Below are 10,923 nucleotides of genomic sequence, written 5' to 3'. Positions count from 1 at the left end.
GTGAGTAATAGTCGACAGAACGGGCCAGAATCGGCAAAAACTGTGACTGTTGATGACCGACATGTAAGCGCACCTTGGGGTTCGATAACTATGGAAATCGCTTTGGGATCCCAAAATGGTGAGTAATAGTTCACGAAACGGGTCAGAATTGGCTAAAACTGTGAGGGTTGACGACGGGCACGTAAACGCACCCAAGGGATCGTCAATCATGGAAATCGCTCCGGGACCCCACAACGGTGAGTAACAGTGCACAAAACGTACCAGAATCGGCCAAAATTGTGAGTGTTGATGACCGACACGTAAATGCACCCCGGTGTTCATCAATCGTGGAAATCACTTCGGGACCCCAAAACTGAGTAATAGTCCAGGAAACGGGCCAGAATCGGCCCAATCTGCGAGTCTTGACGACCAGCACGTAAGCACATCTTGGGGTTCGACAAGCATCGAAACCGCTTTGGGACTGCAAAACGGTGAGTAATAGTCCATGAAAGAGCCCTGAATCGGTAAAACCTAGGGTTATTGATCAACGATACATAAACGCACCCCGGGTTTCGTCAATCATGGAAATTGCTCAGGGACCTGAAATCAGTGAGTAATAGTCCATGAAGCGGGCCAAAACCGGCCAAAACATCAAATGTTGATGACCGACACATAAACACACCGGTGTTCGTGGGTCGTGGAAATCACTACGTGAGCCCAAAACTGAGTTATAGTCCATGAAACGGGCCAGAATCGGCCGAAACTGCGATTATCGATGACCGATACGTAAGCGCACCTTGGGGTTCGACATCCATGGAAATCGCTTTGGGACCCCAAAAATGTGAGTAATAGTCCATGAAACGGCCCAGAATCGATAAAAACCATGAGTGTTGATGACCGACACTTAAACGCACCATGGGGCTTGTTAATCGTGGAAATCACTCCGAGAACCCAAAACAATCAGTAATAGTCCACGAAACGGGCCAGAATTGGCCAATACTATGAGAGTTGATGACCAACGCGTAAGCGCACCTTGGGGTTCAACAACTATGGAAATCGCTTCATGACCGCAAAACGGTGAGTAATAGTCCATGAAACGGGCCAGAATCGTCAAAAACCACGAGTGTTGATGTCTGGCACGTAAATGCACCCCGGGGTTCGTTAATCATGGAAATCACTGTGGGACCCCAAAAAAGTGAGTAATAGTCGACAGAACGGGCCAGAATCGGCCAAAACTGTGACTGTTGATGACCGACATGTAAGCGCACCTTGGGGTTCAATAACTATGGAAATCGCTTTGGGGTCCCAAAATGGTGAGTAATAGTTCACGAAACGGGTCAGAATTGGCTAAAACTGTGAGGGTTGACGAAGGGCACGTAAACGCACCCAAGGGATCGTCAATCATGGAAATCGCTCCGGGACCCCACAACGGTGAGTAACAGTGCACAAAACGTACCAGAATCGGCCAAAATTGTGAGTGTTGATGACCGACACGTAAATGCACCCCGGTGTTCATCAATCGTGGAAATCACTTCGGGACCCCAAAACTGAGTAATAGTCCAGGAAACGGGCCAGAATCGGACCAATCTACGAGTCTTGACGACCAGCACGTAAGCACATCTTGGGGTTCGACAAGCATCGAAATCGCTTTGGGACTGCAAAACTCTGAGTAATAGTCCATGAAAGAGCCCTGAATCGGTAAAACCTAGGGTTATTGATCAACGATACATAAACACACCCCGGGTTTCATCAATCATGGAAATTGCTCAGGGACCTGAAATCAGTGAGTAATAGTCCATGAAGCGGGCCAAAACCGGCCAAAACTTCAAATGTTGATGACCGACACATAAACACACCGGTGTTCGTCGGACGTGGAAATCACTACGTGAGCCCAAAACTGAGTTATAGTCCAAGAAACGGGCCAGAATCGGCCGAAACTGCGATTGTTGATGACCGATACGTAAGCGCACCTTGGGGTTCGACATCCATGGAAATCGCTTTGGGACCCCAAAAATGTGAGTAATAGTCCATGAAACGGCCCAGAATCGACAAAAACCACGAGTGTTGATGACCGACACTTAAACGCACCATGGGGTTTGTTAATCGTGGAAATCACTCCGGGACCCCAAAACAGTCAGTAATAGTCCACACAACGGGCCAGAATTGGCCAATACTATGAGAGTTGATGACCAACACGTAAGCGCACCTTGGGGTTCAACAACTATGGAAATCGCTTCGTGACCGCAAAACGGTGAGTAATAGTCCATGAAACAGGCCAGAATCGTCAAAAACCGCGAGTGTTGATGTCTGACACGTAAACGCACCCCGGGGTTCGTTAATCATGGAAATCACTGTGGGACCCCAAAAAAGTGAGTAATAGTCGACAGAACGGGCCAGAATCGGCCAAAACTGTGACTGTTGATGACCGACATGTAAGCGCACCTTGGGGTTCAATAACTATGGAAATCGCTTTGGGATCCCAAAATGGTGAGTAATAGTTCACGAAACGGGTCAGAATTGGCTAAAACTGTGAGGGTTGACGACGGGCACGTAAACGCACCCAAGGGATCGTCAATCATGGAAATCGCTCCGGGACCCCACAACGGTGAGTAACAGTGCACAAAACGTACCAGAATCGGCCAAAATTGTGAGTGTTGATTACCGACACGTAAATGCACCCCGGTGTTCATCAATCCTGGAAATCACTTTGGGACCCCAAAACTGAGTAATAGTCCAGGAAACGGGCCAGAATCGGCCCAATCTGCGAGTCTTGACGACCAGCACGTAAGCACATCTTGGGGTTCGACAAGCATCGAAACCGCTTTGGGACTGCAAAACGGTGAGTAATAGTCCATGAAAGAGCCCTGAATCGGTAAAACCTAGGGTTATTGATCAACGATACATAAACGCACCCCGGGTTTCGTCAATCATGGAAATTGCTCAGGGACCTGAAATCAGTGAGTAATAGTCCATGAAGCGGGCCAAAACCGGCCAAAACATCAAATGTTGATGACCGACACATAAACACACCGGTGTTCGTCGGTCGTGGAAATCACTACGTGAGCCCAAAACTGAGTTATAGTGCATGAAACGGGCCAGAATCGGCCGAAACTGCGATTATCGATGACCGATACGTAAGCGCAACTTGGGGTTCGACATCCATGGAAATCGCTTTGGGACCCCAAAAATGTGAGTAATAGTCCATGAAACGGCCCAGAATCGATAAAAACCATGAGTGTTGATGACCGACACTTAAACGCACCATGGGGCTTGTTAATCGTGGAAATCACTCCGGGAACCCAAAACAATCAGTAATAGTCCACGAAACGGGCCAGAATTGGCCAATACTATGAGAGTTGATGACCAACGCGTAAGCGCACCTTGGGGTTCAACAACTATGGAAATCGCTTCGTGACCGCAAAACGGTGAGTAATAGTCCATGAAACGGGCCAAAATCGTCAAAAACCACGAGTGTTGATGTCTGGCACGTAAACGCACCCCGGGGTTCGTTAATCATGGAAATCACTGTGGGACCCCAAAAAAGTGAGTAATAGTCGACAGAACGGGCCAGAATCGGCCAAAACTGTGACTGTTGATGACCGACATGTAAGCGCACCTTGGGGTTCAATAACTATGGAAATCGCTTTGGGATCCCAAAATGGTGAGTAATAGTTCACGAAACGGGTCAGAATTGGCTAAAACTGTGAGGGTTGACGAAGGGCACGTAAACGCACCCAAGGGATCGTCAATCATGGAAATCACTCCGGGACCCCACAACGGTGAGTAACAGTGCACAAAACGTACCAGAATCGGCCAAAATTGTGAGTGTTGATGACCGACACGTAAATGCACCCCGGTGTTCATCAATCGTGGAAATCACTTCGGGACCCCAAAACTGAGTAATAGTCCAGGAAACGGGCCAGAATCGGACCAATCTACGAGTCTTGACGACCAGCACGTAAGCACATCTTGGGGTTCGACAAGCATCGAAATCGCTTTGGGACTGCAAAACTCTGAGTAATAGTCCATGAAAGAGCCCTGAATCGGTAAAACCTAGGGTTATTGATCAACGATACATAAACACACCCCGGGTTTCATCAATCATAGAAATTGCTCAGGGACCTGAAATCAGTGAGTAATAGTCCATGAAGCGGGCCAAAACCAGCCAAAACTTCAAATGTTGATGACCGACACATAAACACACCGGTGTTCGTCGGTCGTGGAAATCACTACGTGAGCCCAAAACTGAGTTATAGTCCAAGAAACGGGCCAGAATCGGCCGAAACTGCGATTGTTGATGACCGATACGTAAGCGCACCTTGGGGTTCGACATCCATGGAAATGGCTTTGGGACCCCAAAAATGTGAGTAATAGTCCACGAAACGGCCCAGAATCGATAAAAACCACGAGTGTTGATGACCGACACTTAAACGCACCATGGGGTTCGTTAATCGTGGAAATCACTCCGGGACCCCAAAACAGTCAGTAATAGTCCACGCAACGGGCCAGAATTGGCCAATACTATGAGAGTTGATGACCAACACGTAAGCGCACCTTGGGGTTCAACAACTATGGAAATCGCTTCGTCACCGCAAAACGGTGAGTAATAGTCCATGAAACGGGCCAGAATCGTCAAAAACCGCGAGTGTTGATGTCTGGCACGTAAACGCACCCCGGGGTTCGTTAATCATGGAAATCACTGTGGGACCCCAAAAAAGTGAGTAATAGTCGACAGAACGGGCCAGAATCGGCCAAAACTGTGACTGTTGATGACCGACATGTAAGCGCACCTTGGGGTTCAATAACTATGGAAATCGCTTTGGGATCCCAAAATGGTGAGTAATAGTTCACGAAACGGGTCAGAATTGGCTAAAACTGTGAGGGTTGACGAAGGGCACGTAAACGCACCCAAGGGATCGTCAATCATGGAAATCGCTCCGGGACCCCACAACGGTGAGTAACAGTGCACAAAACGTACCAGAATCGGCCAAAATTGTGAGTGTTGATGACCGACACATAAATGCACCCCGGTGTTCATCAATCGTGGAAATCACTTCGGGACCCCAAAACTGAGTAATAGTCCAGGAAACGGGCCAGAATCGGACCAATCTACGAGTCTTGACGACCAGCACGTAAGCACATCTTGGGGTTCGACAAGCATCGAAATCGCTTTGGGACTGCAAAACCCTGAGTAATAGTCCATGAAAGAGCCCTGAATCGGTAAAACCTAGGGTTATTGATCAACGATACATAAACACACCCCGGGTTTCATCAATCATGGAAATTGCTCAGGGACCTGAAATCAGTGAGTAATAGTCCATGAAGGGGGCCAAAACCGGCCAAAACTTCAAATGTTGATGACCGACACATAAACACACCGGTGTTCGTCGGTCGTGGAAATCACTACGTGAGCCCAAAACTGAGTTATAGTCCAAGAAACGGGCCAGAATCGGCCGAAACTGCGATTGTCGATGACCGATATGTAAGCGCACCTTGGGGTTCGACATCCATGGAAATCGCTTTGGGACCCCAAAAATGTGAGTAATAGTCCATGAAACGGGCCAGAATCCATAAAAACCACGAGTGTTGATGACCGACACTTAAACGCACAATGGGGTTTGTTAATCGTGGAAATCACTCCGGGACCCCAAAACAGTCAGTAATAGTCCACGAAACGGGCCAGAATTGGCCAATACTATGAGAGTTGATGACCAACGCGTATGCGCACCTTGGGGTTCAACAACTATGGAAATCGCTTCGTGACCGCAAAACGGTGAGTAATAGTCCATGAAACGGGCCAGAATCGTCAAAAACCGTGAGTGTTGATGTCTGACACGTAAACGCACCCCGGGGTTCGTTAATCATGGAAATCACTGTGGGACCCCAAAAAAGTGAGTAATAGTCGACAGAACGGGCCAGAATCGGCCAAAACTGTGACTGTTGATGACCGACATGTAAGCGCACCTTGGGGTTCAATAACTATGGAAACCGCTTTGGGATCCCAAAATGGTGAGTAATAGTTCACGAAACGGGTCAGAATTGGCTAAAACTGTGAGGGTTGACGACGGGCACGTAAACGCACCCAAGGGATCGTCAATCATGGGAATCGCTCCGGGACCCCACAACGGTGTGTAAAAGTGCACAAAACGTACCAGGATCGGCCAAAATTGTGAGTGTTGATGACCGACACGTAAATGCACCCCGGTGTTCATCAATCATGGAAATCACTTTGGGACCCCAAAACTGAGTAATAGTCCAGGAAACGGGCCAGAATCGGCCCAATCTGCGAGTCTTGACGACCAGCACGTAAGCACATCTTGGGGTTCGACAAGCATCGAAACCGCTTTGGGACTGCAAAATGGTGAGTAATAGTCCATGAAAGAGCCCTGAATCGGTAAAACCTAGGGTTATTGATCAATGATACATAAACGCACCCCGGGTTTCGTCAATCATGGAAATTGCTCAGGGACCTGAAATCAGTGAGTAATAGTCCATGAAGCGGGCCAAAACCGGCCAAAACTTCAAATGTTGATGACCGACACATAAACACACCAGTGTTCGTCGGTCGTGGAAATCACTACGTGAGCCCAAAACTGAGTTATAGTCCAAGAAACGGGCCAGAATCGGCCAAAACTGCGATTGTTGATGACCGATACGTAAGCGCACCTTGGGGTTCGACATCCATGGAAATCGCTTTTGGACCCCAAAAATGTGAGTAATAGTCCATGAAACGGCCCAGAATCGACAAAAACCACGAGTGTTGATGACCGACACTTAAACGCACCATGGGGTTCGTTAATCGTGGAAATCACTCCGGGACCCCAAAACAGTCAGTAATAGTCCACGCAACGGGCCAGAATTGGCCAATACTATGAGAGTTGATGACCAACACGTAAGCGCACCTTGGGGTTCAACAACTATGGAAATCGCTTCGTGACCGCAAAACGGTGAGTAATAGTCCATGAAACGGGCCAGAATCGTCAAAAACCGCGAGTGTTGATGTCTGACACGTAAACGCACCCCGGGGTTCGTTAATCATGGAAATCACTGTGGGACCCCAAAAAAGTGAGTAATAGTCGACAGAACGGGCCAGAATCGGCCAAAACTGTGACTGTTGATGACCGACATGTAAGCGCACCTTGGGGTTCAATAACTATGGAAACCGCTTTGGGATCCCAAAATGGTGAGTAATAGTTCACGAAACGGGTCAGAATTGGCTAAAACTGTGAGGGTTGACGACGGGCACGTAAACGCACCCAAGGGATCGTCAATAATGGGAATCGCTCCGGGACCCCACAACGGTGTGTAAAAGTGCACAAAACGTACCAGGATCGGCCAAAATTGTGAGTGTTGATGACCGACACGTAAATGCACCCCGGTGTTCATCAATCGTGGAAATCACTTCGGGACCCCAAAACTGAGTAATAGTCCAGGAAACGGGCCAGAATCGGCCCAATCTGCGAGTCTTGATGACCAGCACGTAAGCACATCTTGGGGTTCGACAAGCATCGAAACCGCTTTGGGACTGCAAAATGGTGAGTAATAGTCCATGAAAGAGCCCTGAATCGGTAAAACCTAGGGTTATTGATCAATGATACATAAACGCACCCCGGGTTTCGTCAATCATGGAAATTGCTCAGGGACCTGAAATCAGTGAGTAATAGTCCATGAAGCGGGCCAAAACCGGCCAAAACTTCAAATGTTGATGACCGACACATAAACACACCGGTGTTCGTCGGTCGTGGAAATCACTACGTGAGCCCAAAACTGAGTTATAGTCCAAGAAACGGGCCAGAATCGGCCGAAACTGCGATTGTCGATGACCGATATGTAAGCGCACCTTGGGGTTCGACATCCATGGAAATCGCTTTGGGACCCCAAAAATGTGAGTAATAGTCCATGAAACGGGCCAGAATCGATAAAAACCACGAGTGTTGATGACCGACACTTAAACGCACAATGGGGTTTGTTAATCGTGGAAATCACTCCGGGACCCCAAAACAGTCAGTAATAGTCCACGAAACGGGCCAGAATTGGCCAATACTATGAGAGTTGATGACCAACGCGTATGCGCACCTTGGGGTTCAACAACTATGGAAATCGCTTCGTGACCGCAAAACGGTGAGTAATAGTCCATGAAACGGGCCAGAATCGTCAAGAACCGTGAGTGTTGATGTCTGACACGTAAACGCACCCCGGGGTTCGTTAATCATGGAAATCACTGTGGGACCCCAAAAAAGTGAGTAATAGTCGACAGAACGGGCCAGAATCGGCCAAAACTGTGACTGTTGATGACCGACATGTAAGCGCACCTTGGGGTTCAATAACTATGGAAACCGCTTTGGGATCCCAAAATGGTGAGTAATAGTTCACGAAACGGGTCAGAATTGGCTAAAACTGTGAGGGTTGACGACGGGCACGTAAACGCACCCAAGGGATCGTCAATCATGGGAATCGCTCCGGGACCCCACAACGGTGTGTAAAAGTGCACAAAACGTACCAGGATCGGCCAAAATTGTGAGTGTTGATGACCGACACGTAAATGCACCCCGGTGTTCATCAATCGTGGAAATCACTTCGGGACCCCAAAACTGAGTAATAGTCCAGGAAACGGGCCAGAATCGGCCCAATCTGCGAGTCTTGATGACCAGCACGTAAGCACATCTTGGGGTTCGACAAGCATCGAAACCGCTTTGGGACTGCAAAATGGTGAGTAATAGTCCATGAAAGAGCCCTGAATCGGTAAAACCTAGGGTTATTGATCAATGATACATAAACGCACCCCGGGTTTCGTCAATCATGGAAATTGCTCAGGGACCTGAAATCAGTGAGTAATAGGCCATGAAGCGGGCCAAAACTGGCCAAAACTTCAAATGTTGATGACCGACACATAAACACACCAGTGTTCGTCGGTCGTGGAAATCACTACGTGAGCCCAAAACTGAGTTATAGTCCAAGAAACGGGCCAGAATCGGCCAAAACTGCGATTGTTGATGACCGATACGTAAGCGCACCTTGGGGTTCGACATCCATGGAAATCGCTTTGGGACCCCAAAAATGTGAGTAATAGTCCATGAAACGGCCCAGAATCGACAAAAACCACGAGTGTTGATGACCGACACTTAAACGCACCATGGGGTTCGTTAATCGTGGAAATCACTCCGGGACCCCAAAACAGTCAGTAATAGTCCACGCAACGGGCCAGAATTGGCCAATACTATGAGAGTTGATGACCAACACGTAAGCGCACCTTGGGGTTCAACAACTATGGAAATCGCTTCGTGACCGCAAAACGGTGAGTAATAGTCCATGAAACGGGCCAGAATCGTCAAAAACCGCGAGTGTTGATGTCTGGCATGTAAACGCACCCCGGGGTTCGTTAATCATGGAAATCACTGTGGGACCCCAAAAAAGTGAGTAACAGTCGACAGAACGGGCCAGAATCGGCCAAAACTGTGACTGTTGATGACCGACATGTAAGCGCACCTTGGGGTTCAATAACTATGGAAATCGCTTTGGGATCCCAAAATGGTGAGTAATAGTTCACGAAACGGGTCAGAATTGGCTAAAACTGTGAGGGTTGACGACGGGCACGTAAACGCACCCAAGGGATAGTCAATCATGGAAATCGCTCCGGGACCCCACAACGGTGAGTAACAGTGCACAAAACGTACCAGAATCGGCCAAAATTGTGAGTGTTGATGACCAACACATAAATGCACCCCGGTGTTCATCAATCGTGGAAATCACTTCGGGACCCCAAAACTGAGTAATAGTCCAGGAAACGGGCCAGAATCGGCCCAATCTGCGAGTCTTGACGACCAGCACGTAAGCACATCTTGGGGTTCGACAAGCATCAAAACCGCTTTGGGACTGCAAAACGGTGAGTAATAGTCCATGAAAGAGCCCTGAATCGGTAAAACCTAGGGTTATTGATCAACGATACATAAACGCACCCCGGGTTTCGTCAATCATGGAAATTGCTCAGGGACCTGAAATCAGTGAGTAATAGTCCATGAAGCGGGCCAAAACCGGCCAAAACATCAAATGTTGATGACCGACACATAAACACACCGGTGTTCGTCGGTCGTGGAAATCACTACGTGAGCCCAAAACTGAGTTATAGTCCATGAAACGGGCCAGAATCGGCCGAAACTGCGATTATCGATGACCGATATGTAAGCGCACCTTGGGGTTCGACATCCATGGAAATCGCTTTGGGACCCCAAAAATGTGAGTAATAGTCCATGAAACGGCCCAGAATCGATAAAAACCATGAGTGTTGATGACCGACACTTAAATGCACCATGGGGTTTGTTAATCGTGGAAATCACTCCGGGAACCCAAAACAGTCAGTAATAGTCCACGAAACGGGCCAGAATTGGCCAATACTATGAGAGTTGATGACCAACGCGTAAGCGCACCTTGGGGTTCAACAACTATGGAAATCGCTTCGTGACCGCAAAACGGTGAGTAATAGTCCATGAAACGGGACAGAATCGTCAAAAACCGCGAGTGTTGATGTCTGGCACGTAAACACACCCCGGGGTTCGTTAATCATGGAAATCACTGTGGGACCCCAAAAAAGTGAGTAATAGTCGACAGAACGGGCCAGAATCGGCCAAAACTGTGACTGTTGATGACCGACATGTAAGCGCACCTTGGGGTTCAATAACTATGGAAATCGCTTTGGGATCCCAAAATGGTGAGTAATAGTTCACGAAACGGGTCAGAATTGGCTAAAACTGTGAGGGTTGACGAAGGGCACGTAAACGCACCCAAGGGATCGTCAATCATGGAAATCGCTCCGGGACCCCACAACGGTGAGTAACAGTGCACAAAACGTACCAGAATCGGCCAAAATTGTGAGTGTTGATGACCGACACGTAAATGCACCCCGGTGTTCATCAATCGTGGAAATCACTTCGGGACCCCAAAACTGAG

This window comes from Triticum aestivum, chromosome 5B (genome assembly GCF_018294505.1).
Source record: "Triticum aestivum cultivar Chinese Spring chromosome 5B, IWGSC CS RefSeq v2.1, whole genome shotgun sequence".
Taxonomy (NCBI): Eukaryota; Viridiplantae; Streptophyta; class Magnoliopsida; order Poales; family Poaceae; genus Triticum; species Triticum aestivum.
The sequence above is the reverse complement of the archived record's forward strand: the minus strand, read 5'-3'. Positions refer to the sequence as shown.